The sequence below is a fragment of the Arachis hypogaea genome, chromosome 5, assembly GCF_003086295.3.
Source record: "Arachis hypogaea cultivar Tifrunner chromosome 5, arahy.Tifrunner.gnm2.J5K5, whole genome shotgun sequence".
NCBI lineage: Eukaryota > Viridiplantae > Streptophyta > Magnoliopsida > Fabales > Fabaceae > Arachis > Arachis hypogaea.
Window position 1 is genome coordinate 5,644,885 of NC_092040.1, and position 12,013 is coordinate 5,656,897.

Below are 12,013 nucleotides of genomic sequence, written 5' to 3' on the forward strand. Positions count from 1 at the left end.
GTGTTTGGACTGAGTACACTTGTGAGGACAGGTTGTCTGTCTTTTCAACGAGTGTTTCCAAAGTGTGGTCGATTCTCAACAGGACTTTGTTTTGGCTAACAGCATTTTCCGTTTGCCAATTCAGGACCTCATCTTGAGGTGAAGTTGACTGGACTCCTTGTGGAGTTACTCCTCTTGGGGCTATGTATGGCCGTCGAGTAATCCTTTGACTGTCAGTGGAAACCTGTAGAGGAGGAAACTCTTGTTCATAAGGCTTGAGAGTTGCTATGCATGGTACAGCAATAGGATCTGAGAACTGGGGCCTAAGGATCTTCTTTTTCTTCTTCCTTAGATAAAACTTTGGTGGTTCTTCCGGCTCATCTGGTGGATAGAACTTTGGAGGAGCAGTACAGCTCTGCTTCCTGTTCTTCTTGGACTTCTTCTTTTTGTAGTAGTCCTCATCTTCTGATTCTCCCCAAGCGTCACAGTCGCAATCTGAGTCACACATATTGTGATCAACATCCCATATGAAATGGCCATTGACGTGTGAGACATAGACTGGCTTTCCTTCCTCATAGTAGTGAATTGGGGGATCATCTTGATTGCTGGTATGTTGAACAGTGAGAGGAGAGATCATATAGATCCTCCTGGAGGACGACTGCCTAGAAAAGGATGGTCGTCGTTCTGTTCCTGGCCTTTGAAAAACCGTTCTGACTGTTCCGTCAGTCTCTCGCGTGACCACTGGTGGTGATGTTGTTTGGACATCAGGAGTGCTTTGTGGAAAAGCTCTCTCATAGTTAGTAATCCATTCTAGTGGCACTATGGCCGCTAGCTCATCTGGAGGAATCATCCTTGGAATATTAACTATGGCCGGACCATGGTTCTTGTCTGTGAACATCAAAAGAGCATCATGGGTGGTGTTTGGAAGATTCAGATCCAAGGCATGATCTTGGATTCTGTACAACACCTGGTGATGGAGTGTTGCCTCTTCAGCACTGGCGTCTTGTGTAACACCAATCAACTGAATTTGTATCCGGATCCTTTGGGAAAGGGTCGGATCTGTAAGCCTGATAGTGAAATCTGGCGAGATTGTAAGAATTACACTTCCATTAGTGAGAGTGGATACAAGTGCTCCAATAAGTGCATGTTGGTATTCCTTGAAGGTAGTATCTAAAAGTGCAATCTTTGCGGTAACAGGTAGTCCTTTTCTGCCATGTAAGGTCAGAATCATCCTTATAGCTCCAAGGTGCAGGTGAGTATATCCTTGTGACAAGTATTCACGAATGAGTTCTTGAGGGATCTCAATCGTAACATACTGTTCTGCAGAGGTGGCTTGAAGACCACACTGTTGTAAACAGGAAGTTTGAATCACTTCCTTAACAGGAGGTGATGATTCTCTTCTTATGAGGTGGCGAATACTAAACTGCTTTTTTCGGTGGTAGAAAGAGTATGGATTTATGAGAGGTTGTTGAGTAGCAGGGATTTTTGAGTCTTCTGGTACATGGGTGATTTCAACAAGGTTTTCTATCTTGTTGGATAGGGTTTTATGGACAGATGGTGGTAAACGATCAAGAGAAAGCTCTATATTATGAAAGATAGGTTGGCTAGATTCAGGGTTTGACATGAATATTTCAAAGTCTCTCTTACTCTCTATTATCTCCAATATACCTTCTCTTTGCTTTAGTTCATTAGGCTCTGATACCATGGGGTGCATCCAGACGTACTTCTGAAAGAACATACCAAGGGACCAATACCTCTTGTCATCTCTATCCCGATTTCCATGGGGTGCATCCAGACGTACTTCTGAAAGAACATACCAAGGGACCAATACCTCTTGTCATCTCTATCCCGATTTCCCACTAAACTCATCTCAATTGGGGATTCAAGGGACCTTATGACAAGAGTGTCATGGATGCCGATATGTTCTTTCTTTCCAATACTGGAACTTCTCATGGATCGGATCAGTTTCATTTCTGATAGGCAGGATCCTCAAGAACGAGGCAAGCCTAGAGCATACGTGAAACTAGTAAGCAAAGATAAGCATATTAGGGACTCAAGATTTCAGAGAGAGAGAGATTTAGAGAGTATTCATGGTGAATATCTTACAATGGTTATATTGAAAGATCAAGTTCTGATTTTTACAATGGGAGAGCCCTCTATATATAGAGGCTCTTAGGTAGTGGAGGATAAGAAAGAATCTTATCATTACAACAAGACAAACAACTTTAAGCAAACTACTCAAATACAGACACATGGACTGCACTACTAAGAGATAAGAAGGAATCTTATCTTTGGTCACATCATGACAACTTTATCTCACATCACTCCTTTTTATGATTATAAAAGGACAAACTTACTTTATGTCACACCATATTTTACATGATTATAAAAGACAAAATACCATAATTATTTTTGGACATCATAGTTGTTGCTGGGTCCCATTCTTCACGGACTGTATTTTGTAATGGGCTCATGTTCATCAATGTTATCCACAAGGTTATGTGGTCCTTCTGTGTATTGATTCTCAGTGTCATCATCTTCAATTCCAGCATCCACATATGTAGGGCTTGGCAGTAGTGGATAGACCCTTGATCCTGGTTCTTCATCGTCAATGTTTCCATAGCCATACGTGGTTTGATCTACAAGAGGAGAATTCCATGGGTGTTCATTCTGGTGGAGTGGCGGGGTAGGATAAATCACAGATGAAGCAAGAAAATTGGATTGGAATTCTCTTAATTCTTCTTGTATGGTCCTGGAAGAGGAAGCTTCCTCTTCTGATGGAAGTGAGAGTCCTTCAATGGCTCTTGTGAGAACATCAACATTAGGATTGTTGTGGAAGGTGAGATGTTTGGCCAGATTGTTGAGACAGTGTTTCTCATCTGTTGGCCATATCTTTGAATAACCAACAATGTTAAAGTTATTTCTGGTGTAGAGGATCTCATTACGATAGGCAAATAGCCTTCTTAAGACAAAGGCATAATAAAACCTGTGTTTCAGCCTATCAGGGATGTTCCAAACATCATGATCTGTTAGTGCACTGAAGAGTTTTCCTCTCCAAAAAGGAATAGGTGCAAACATCTTAAGAAGTTTCTCAAGATTTGTTCCTGAGAAGCTCTTGTCACAGAGAAACCTGTACATAGCAATTCCAGGAACTATGATGGCGCAATCATACTGGACAGTGAGCGCCCACATGAACCACAGCATTTCTTCAGGAATTTCACCTTTGATGATGGGTATGATATGATAAGGTGTTTTCGGGTGAAAGTGTTGAGGTTTTGCTGTGATTTGGGTAACAAGAAGGAGCCTGTGTAACCAGTAAAACAGGCATTCTTCAGCTAGGGTCTTGACCTCAGCAGCAGTCCTAGGTCGAAGGGAAAAAGGAAAAGGTCCAGGTTCTCTTCTATAGAACTTGTGGTCTTGAGGGCAGTCTGGAAGAGGGAAGGTTGGTGGTGAAGCTCTATCCATGGCTAGGATGTGAAGAACTTTGGGTGGAGGTTCTTTGGTTGGTCTGGAAAGGTAGTCAGCTATGGTGTTGTGGTGTCCTTTGATGTGTCTTACTGTGAATTTATAGCGTGAAAACCAATCTTTCCATCTTAGAAGTTGTGAGTTTGGTAGTATCTTCCCTTTGGTATCCAGCATGGATGGAAAAGACGTATTGTCCATTTCCACAATGAAGTGATATGCACTCAAGTGAAAGCTGAACTTCTCGATTCCTCTTTTGACTGCAAGAATCTCCTTGTATGTAGCATGGTAGTGTTTTTCTGACTCCTTGAACTGTCCGCTAGCATGCGCACAGTAGTGTCTTGTTTCATCAATCTCTTCAAGGAGAACAGCTCCCCAGTAGTTGTCACTAGCATCAGTTTGCAGGATGCGTTGTCCATTGCTAGGAATCTTTAATGGTGGGGGTTTCTGTGCTACTTCTTTCAGGTGCTTGACAGCTGTCGTCTGTTCAGGACCCCAAGGTGGGGGTTGCTTTTTTAGTAGCTTTGACAATTGGCTTGTGTGTCTTGTCACATCCGGAATAAAGTCACGGATGTAATTGATGATGCCTAAGAACTGTTGGACTTGTTTTGTTGTCAGGTGGTCATCAGGGAAGTTTAACAGTTCCTTTGAGATGTGCTCTCCAGGCTGGAAAAACCCATTATTGAAAGTCATTCCCAAAAAATCAACTTGGGCTTGACCAATAAGGCTTTTCTTTTGAGATAGCATTATTCCATATTTTTCCACAATTTCAGTAAACTGAATCAGAAGGGCCTGATGAGTTGGGCCGTCCTTTGAGAACAGTAGGATGTCATCTATGTAGATGAGAGCTGAGTGGAGTATGGGCTCAAAGATTCTGATCATAGTTTTTTGGAATAATGATGGGGCTACCTTTAGTCCAAATGGCATGACAGTCCATTGGTACTGTGCATCAGGTATGCAAAAGCCCGTCTTGTATCTGTCTTTGGGGTGAATACCCAATTGCCAAAATCCTGCTTTAAGGTCAAACTTACTGAAAAGTTTAGCTTCACTAAGGCGAGGAGTTATGGCGTCAATCCTTGGTAGTGGAAACTTGTCATCTTGCAAGAAGAGGTTTAAGGGTTTGTAATCAATCACCAATCTCTTCTTTCCTCTAATCTGTTCAGACCTCTTTTCCACATAGAATGCTTGGCATGCCCAGTTGGAAGTTGTTGGTTCAATTAAACCTTGCTTCAGTAACGAAGCGCATTCTTCCTTTGCTAACTTCAAATCTTCAGGATTCATTCCTGAATGGGTTGCCTTGGTAGGGTTGATATCTTCATTCTTCTTGAAAGGCAATTGAATGAAGAACTCTTGATTCTTCCATAAAGGAAGAGGGTGATCAAACTTGTCATGACTGTCACAACAAGCTTTTAGTAACCTGTTTTGGATAGCCTCATAGTCTGGAGGAGCCTTGCTAATTTCATAAATACCTCTGTTTTCGAGAAATGGCAAGAACTTCCTTTTGAATTTCAGACCTTCAGGCCATATTGACATCTCCTGCGTTTGGTAATATGCATCAAAACCAAACAGTACATCTTTCTCAGGGAGGTAGCTTCCCAGAACCTTCAGCCAAATCACCATTTCAGGAAATATTTGTAGCCCAACATTTCCTCTAGAAATATGGTCAATGGTAAATCTTCCTTGGCTGGCTGTTGTGTAGATCTTGTCATGAGGAGCCCAAATTTCATCAGGTAACAGATCGGGCCTGACTACAGTTGCACAAGATCCTGTATCAAGCAGTGCTACGACCTTTTTTGGCACATCATACTTGGATGCCAAAAGTTTGAGTTTGAAGTGGGGTCGTTGGATTCCATCAATTCTTTTGGAACCTAAGCTTCCTAGACATCCTCCTTCTGTCATCCTTTGTTGAGGCGGAGCAGGTGCCATATAGTGGATTGGTCTGTAGTCATCATCAGAAGAACTATCTTCAGGATCATGAAGCATGTACTTCGTGTACTCATCTGCTTCTGACTGTTCTTCAAGGATCGATTCAAGATCTTCATCATCTCGGGTTAAGACAGCATCTTGTAAAGATTGAAGCATCTTGATTTCTCTTTTGCTTGTCTGCTTCTTATTGGGACATTTCTTGGCAAAGTGCCCAGTTTGTCCACAAAGAAAGCATTTGTTAGTTCGCTTGTCCTTGAAAGTCTTTTTTCTGAAGAACCGTTTCTTTCCTTTGAACTTTCTTCTTCTGCCGAAATGGCTTTGATCGAAATCTGATCGTCTGGTTCTTCTGTAGTGGTGCTTCTTTTTTGTGTGGCAATCACATGAGTCTTTATCCTTGCATTTGATCTGCAGATAAGACTTTTTACATGCTCCCTTTAGTTTAAGGGAATTCTTGGCTAGCTGTTTGAACAAGTCTTGCTGGTTGCAGAGCTTGTCAAGAGCTGCTAGAGCCAATTGATAGATTTCTCCAAAGGTTATCGTTGGAATATCCTTCTGGTAAATGGCCATTGTTCTTCGTATCTCTGGTAGGAGCTCTTTTGGGAATGAAGCAAGATACACTTCCTTAAGTGTTGAATTGCTCTGTCCTCCAAGAGGGTAGTATTTGGCCTGCATTCTTTTGAAATGTTTTTCCAGATCTTTCTTATTAAGTGAACAGCATTTCATCTCATAGTATTCTTGGGAATTTCTCTGCTGGATAATCCCAATGTCTCCTAGGAATTCTCTATGCAATCTTCCTAGAAACTGAGCAGCACTTCCACCAGTGAGTTGCATACGCTCATACTCACTTAGCGTGTTTATCCATTCTCTAAGATTGCCAGTCATCCTGGTGACAAACTCAGAGAGTACTTGCTGGATATCTGCATTAGGGATGGACATCTTGGTATCAATCCAGGCTCCAAAATCATTCAACCTTTCTCTGTATTTGTGAGGAGGAAGGTTATCGAAAGTGAAATAATGGTTGCCTGCTTTCGTCTGAGTGGGCTTAGTATGTGGGAGATCATCATCTTCTTCTTCTACGACTATTCCCTCTCCTTCTTCTTCTGAGGTTGGGTTAGCCTGATCAACCATTGCTATTGCAGAAAGATCTGCAATTTGATCTTCTTCAGATGATTCTTCAACCGAAAATTTGACGAGTCAGACGTTACTTCTTCAAACGAGTCACTTGAAGTGACGTCTGCATTAATCATTCCGATTGTCCTCTTTTCTGGTACCTCTTCTTCTTTTCCTTTGGAAATTGCCTCAGTTTTTTCTCCAGAGATTTCTCCTCTGAGAAATTCTCTTTCTGACCATGGTGGATTATGCATCCTTTTTTGTGAAGGTCCTGTAGGTTGAACCGGGTGTGGCTTAGGCTTTGTGTGAAGTCGTCGGGCAAGATGGTAATGGGTTTTAAAGATGTTGTCATAGTCAGGCTCATTTATGGTTGGCTGCTGTGGAGGAATGTAAGTGGGTGTGTACATGGGATACTGTGGTGGATATAAGGCTAATGGATCTGTGGCCAAAGCTTGTGGCTTGGGTTGTCTGGCTTGATCTTGTTCAATCTGTCTGATCTGGGCCTTGATACGGGTAAGCTCTTGGTCCTTTTTTTGAAATTCTGGGCCAAAGTAATGGGTTTGGATGTAAGCTTTTAGGTCTTGGTCGAGTTTTTGGGCTTGTGTGGTCAATCTATTTTTTAGCTCCTCAACTTGTGTTTGGACTGAGTACACTTGTGAGGACAGGTTGTCTGTCTTTTCAACGAGTGTTTCCAAAGTGTGGTCGATTCTCAACAGGACTTTGTTTTGGCTAACAGCATTTTCCGTTTGCCAATTCAGGACCTCATCTTGAGGTGAAGTTGACTGGACTCCTTGTGGAGTTACTCCTCTTGGGGCTATGTATGGCCGTCGAGTAATCCTTTGACTGTCAGTGGAAACCTGTAGAGGAGGAAACTCTTGTTCATAAGGCTTGAGAGTTGCTATGCATGGTACAGCAATAGGATCTGAGAACTGGGGCCTAAGGATCTTCTTTTTCTTCTTCCTTAGATAAAACTTTGGTGGTTCTTCCGGCTCATCTGGTGGATAGAACTTTGGAGGAGCAGTACAGCTCTGCTTCCTGTTCTTCTTGGACTTCTTCTTTTTGTAGTAGTCCTCATCTTCTGATTCTCCCCAAGCGTCACAGTCGCAATCTGAGTCACACATATTGTGATCAACATCCCATATGAAATGGCCATTGACGTGTGAGACATAGACTGGCTTTCCTTCCTCATAGTAGTGAATTGGGGGATCATCTTGATTGCTGGTATGTTGAACAGTGAGAGGAGAGATCATATAGATCCTCCTGGAGGACGACTGCCTAGAAAAGGATGGTCGTCGTTCTGTTCCTGGCCTTTGAAAAACCGTTCTGACTGTTCCGTCAGTCTCTCGCGTGACCACTGGTGGTGATGTTGTTTGGACATCAGGAGTGCTTTGTGGAAAAGCTCTCTCATAGTTAGTAATCCATTCTAGTGGCACTATGGCCGCTAGCTCATCTGGAGGAATCATCCTTGGAATATTAACTATGGCCGGACCATGGTTCTTGTCTGTGAACATCAAAAGAGCATCATGGGTGGTGTTTGGAAGATTCAGATCCAAGGCATGATCTTGGATTCTGTACAACACCTGGTGATGGAGTGTTGCCTCTTCAGCACTGGCGTCTTGTGTAACACCAATCAACTGAATTTGTATCCGGATCCTTTGGGAAAGGGTCGGATCTGTAAGCCTGATAGTGAAATCTGGCGAGATTGTAAGAATTACACTTCCATTAGTGAGAGTGGATACAAGTGCTCCAATAAGTGCATGTTGGTATTCCTTGAAGGTAATATCTAAAAGTGCAATCTTTGCGGTAACAGGTAGTCCTTTTCTGCCATGTAAGGTCAGAATCATCCTTATAGCTCCAAGGTGCAGGTGAGTATATCCTTGTGACAAGTATTCACGAATGAGTTCTTGAGGGATCTCAATCGTAACATACTGTTCTGCAGAGGTGGCTTGAAGACCACACTGTTGTAAACAGGAAGTTTGAATCACTTCCTTAACAGGAGGTGATGATTCTCTTCTTATGAGGTGGCGAATACTAAACTGCTTTTTTCGGTGGTAGAAAGAGTATGGATTTATGAGAGGTTGTTGAGTAGCAGGGATTTTTGAGTCTTCTGGTACATGGGTGATTTCAACAAGGTTTTCTATCTTGTTGGATAGGGTTTTATGGACAGATGGTGGTAAACGATCAAGAGAAAGCTCTATATTATGAAAGATAGGTTGGCTAGATTCAGGGTTTGACATGAATATTTCAAAGTCTCTCTTACTCTCTATTATCTCCAATATACCTTCTCTTTGCTTTAGTTCATTAGGCTCTGATACCATGGGGTGCATCCAGACGTACTTCTGAAAGAACATACCAAGGGACCAATACCTCTTGTCATATTTATTTATTTTTTTGGCTTTGATGGGCTTTTCAATGTAATATATATTGTGTCATATTCGTAGCAGATATAGTTTAATTTGTACGTTTCTTTCAATTTTAATTTCGTTCCATTTTGGCTGCGGGTTTAATTAAACAGCATATGGAACCCAGCAGCAGTATTAAGTGTGAACTGTTTTGTCAAACTATTACATGATAAAGGGGATTCACCAAAATGTCAACGCATAGCATCATGTATATCATCGAATATATTTGATAATAAAAAGAATAATAAAAAATTAAAATTTATTTTATTTAATATTTATTAATTATTATTAGAATTAATGAATATTAATTAAAATAAATTTAATTTTTTTGTCTTTTTAATATTACTGAAAAATATTCTATAATTAATTATTTATTTTTAATCAGATTATTTTATAACGAAATAATTAGTCACTATATTTTGGTATTAGATATAAAATAATTTATGTATTATATAAATAGCAGACTAAAAATACATAAATGATTAACATGAATGCTTAACATTTTCACATTTACAAATGGCAAGTTGTTTTGTAGAAAAACATTACAAGTCACTTATTCTAATTAATTATGCTTGTTTACCTAACAATTAGTACTCATTAATAGAAGAAATACACTTAATTATAGTTGAATAATGACGGGTTCATATTATATAGCAGAGTTGAAAGTGGTGGCATGTATTTTGAATATATTCCTCCATTGGTCTGTATATATAGATATATACTAATTTTTTTTGGATGAGGAAAATAAAATAAGTTAAGACGTTTAGTCTAAGGAAAAAGTGAATATATAGGTAGCAGCACACGGTTTTTGAGCTAGATTCGAAATTTCGGAATAAAATTATTTAAAAATATTATTCATACATTAAAATAAAATCACAAAAATTAATTACAATGTATTTATATATTCGATACTATTAAGGAGATCCAAAAAAATAATTAGAGCTTATCTTATTTAATATTTAATATTTATTAATTATTTAGTAATTAATAAATATTAAATAAAATAAATTTTGATTAATTTTGATTAAATTTTTTTGTTATTAAATATTTTTGTTGTACATTACATGTATTGTTTAATTTATTTTTAATGTATATTTTATACTCTCACATATATAATATATTTTATAGGTTTAATTATTTATAATTTTATTGAATTTTTAATTAAATCTTTATACTTTTTTTTCAATTGAATTTTTAACTTATATCGTATCATATCGTATCAGATTTTGTAATTAAGTTTTTATCGTGACAAAATCATTAAAATTAATAGAATATTTCATTAAACTTAGAAACTAATTTTATACTATAGCAATCTAATTAAAAATTTGATAAAATCATAAAAATCCACAGAATAATTACATTTATTTTTTACTAATAATTAATTGTAATATATATCTAGCTAACAGTTGAAAATAATTTCATGAGTTGAAGTCAACATCTCCGACCGCAAATAGCTTGATGTGTAGCTAGACATATCTTAGCCACTCCCAAATAATTTTCGCTTTCCTTTTCCTTGTTTAATTAATTTTCAGTTGATAGCAACTTCCTGAGATTACAATCTTTTTTCTACTGCACTTCTCAAATTAAATAGAATCTTGGCAGAAAATTAAAGAACAATTATGATAGAGATTATATATATCTCTGCTGTTGACAGCTTGCTTACTATTGAAGTATATGGCAAAGGCATCATACATGTGCTGCTTCCTAATAATAATGCCTTTATTCTTAGAATCTTTTATGATGTTAATAAATGAAAATTTTATTTGATTTAATTAATTATCCATGTTTATTTGTTTGAAATCTTTTAGTAAATATAATAGTTAAAATTTTTTGAACGATTTAATATATTTAAGTAAACTGTTTAATATCTAAATTATTATCAAGAATGTTAGGAACCAACTCTATATAAGTCAAGAATCAGCCAACTAGTAAACCAGAGACACCGGTGACTTTAACCGGATGTTGTTACTGATAGACACACAGATGTTTCTTTTTCTTGTAAATTGGATGGTTTTGGATATGATTTTTATGTTTCATGTGTTATGCATTAATAAAACATAATTAATTATATGAAACCAACTAATGAATGATCAAAGCATCTGTTCCGTGATTCTCTCCTATCACTCGGGTATCTTCCCTCATGTTTTGAACGTGGTCAACAATAATTTAAAAAACAAATTAAATTATAAATTAATAAAACTAATTATAATTAATTATGTTGTTCCATTTTTGACTGATTATTAGTTGGTTCCATATACTTTTCCGATTATTATTAATATCACATGACGTAAACATATATTCATGAATATAGCCACCTTAATGATCAAGTTTTGTGAGTTGTAAGTAACTATATATGACACATTATTAATAGACATTACCCGGGGAATGCGATTGTTCAATACATTTTTGTATTATGAGATTGTAAATAGGGACAAACTATACGATGTAACAACACCATTCAATTGCACCGTCCATCTTATGATGCAATTATATATATATTCTATGTTAATTTTTCGTCTTATTCTTCATATATATCAATTTAAGCAGCCTTTGTAAATTATGAGATATGATTTTTAATTTGTAGCTTAAAAGTTCAGTTTTAAATTTTAATATACCTTTCAATGAAAAGTAACTAAAGATAAGGTCTTTCTGCGTAAATTAACGTGTGATCATTAATCTTGTAATTAAATGACTTTTATGATAAATAAATATATTATTTATATACTAAAATTAGGTAAGTATACGATAATTTTAGTAAAGTTCCAAAGTATTCTATTGAAGTTAGACTTAGTTAGTTAGCTTTAAACTTTGGATACATAAATATTTATATAAAAATGAATTTTAAAGAAAGTAAATTTTTGCCTTCAAAAAACCATGGAGATGTACTATTAATTTTAGCTATTAAAAATCGTTGTAATAGGCTAAATAATTAAAACATCGTTCATAAGTTTTGAAAAATAAATGTTTGTACAGATAAATTAGCATGACAAAAATATAAATTTTAGTTAGAATGTCATTTTTTTTTGTTTTTTTTTTTGTTTTTATGCAGACTTTATTGGGATTGTTTTTTTAATATAATTTTTGTTTATTATTATTATTTTTAATTTTATGCTTTGATATCTATAAAAAAAGTT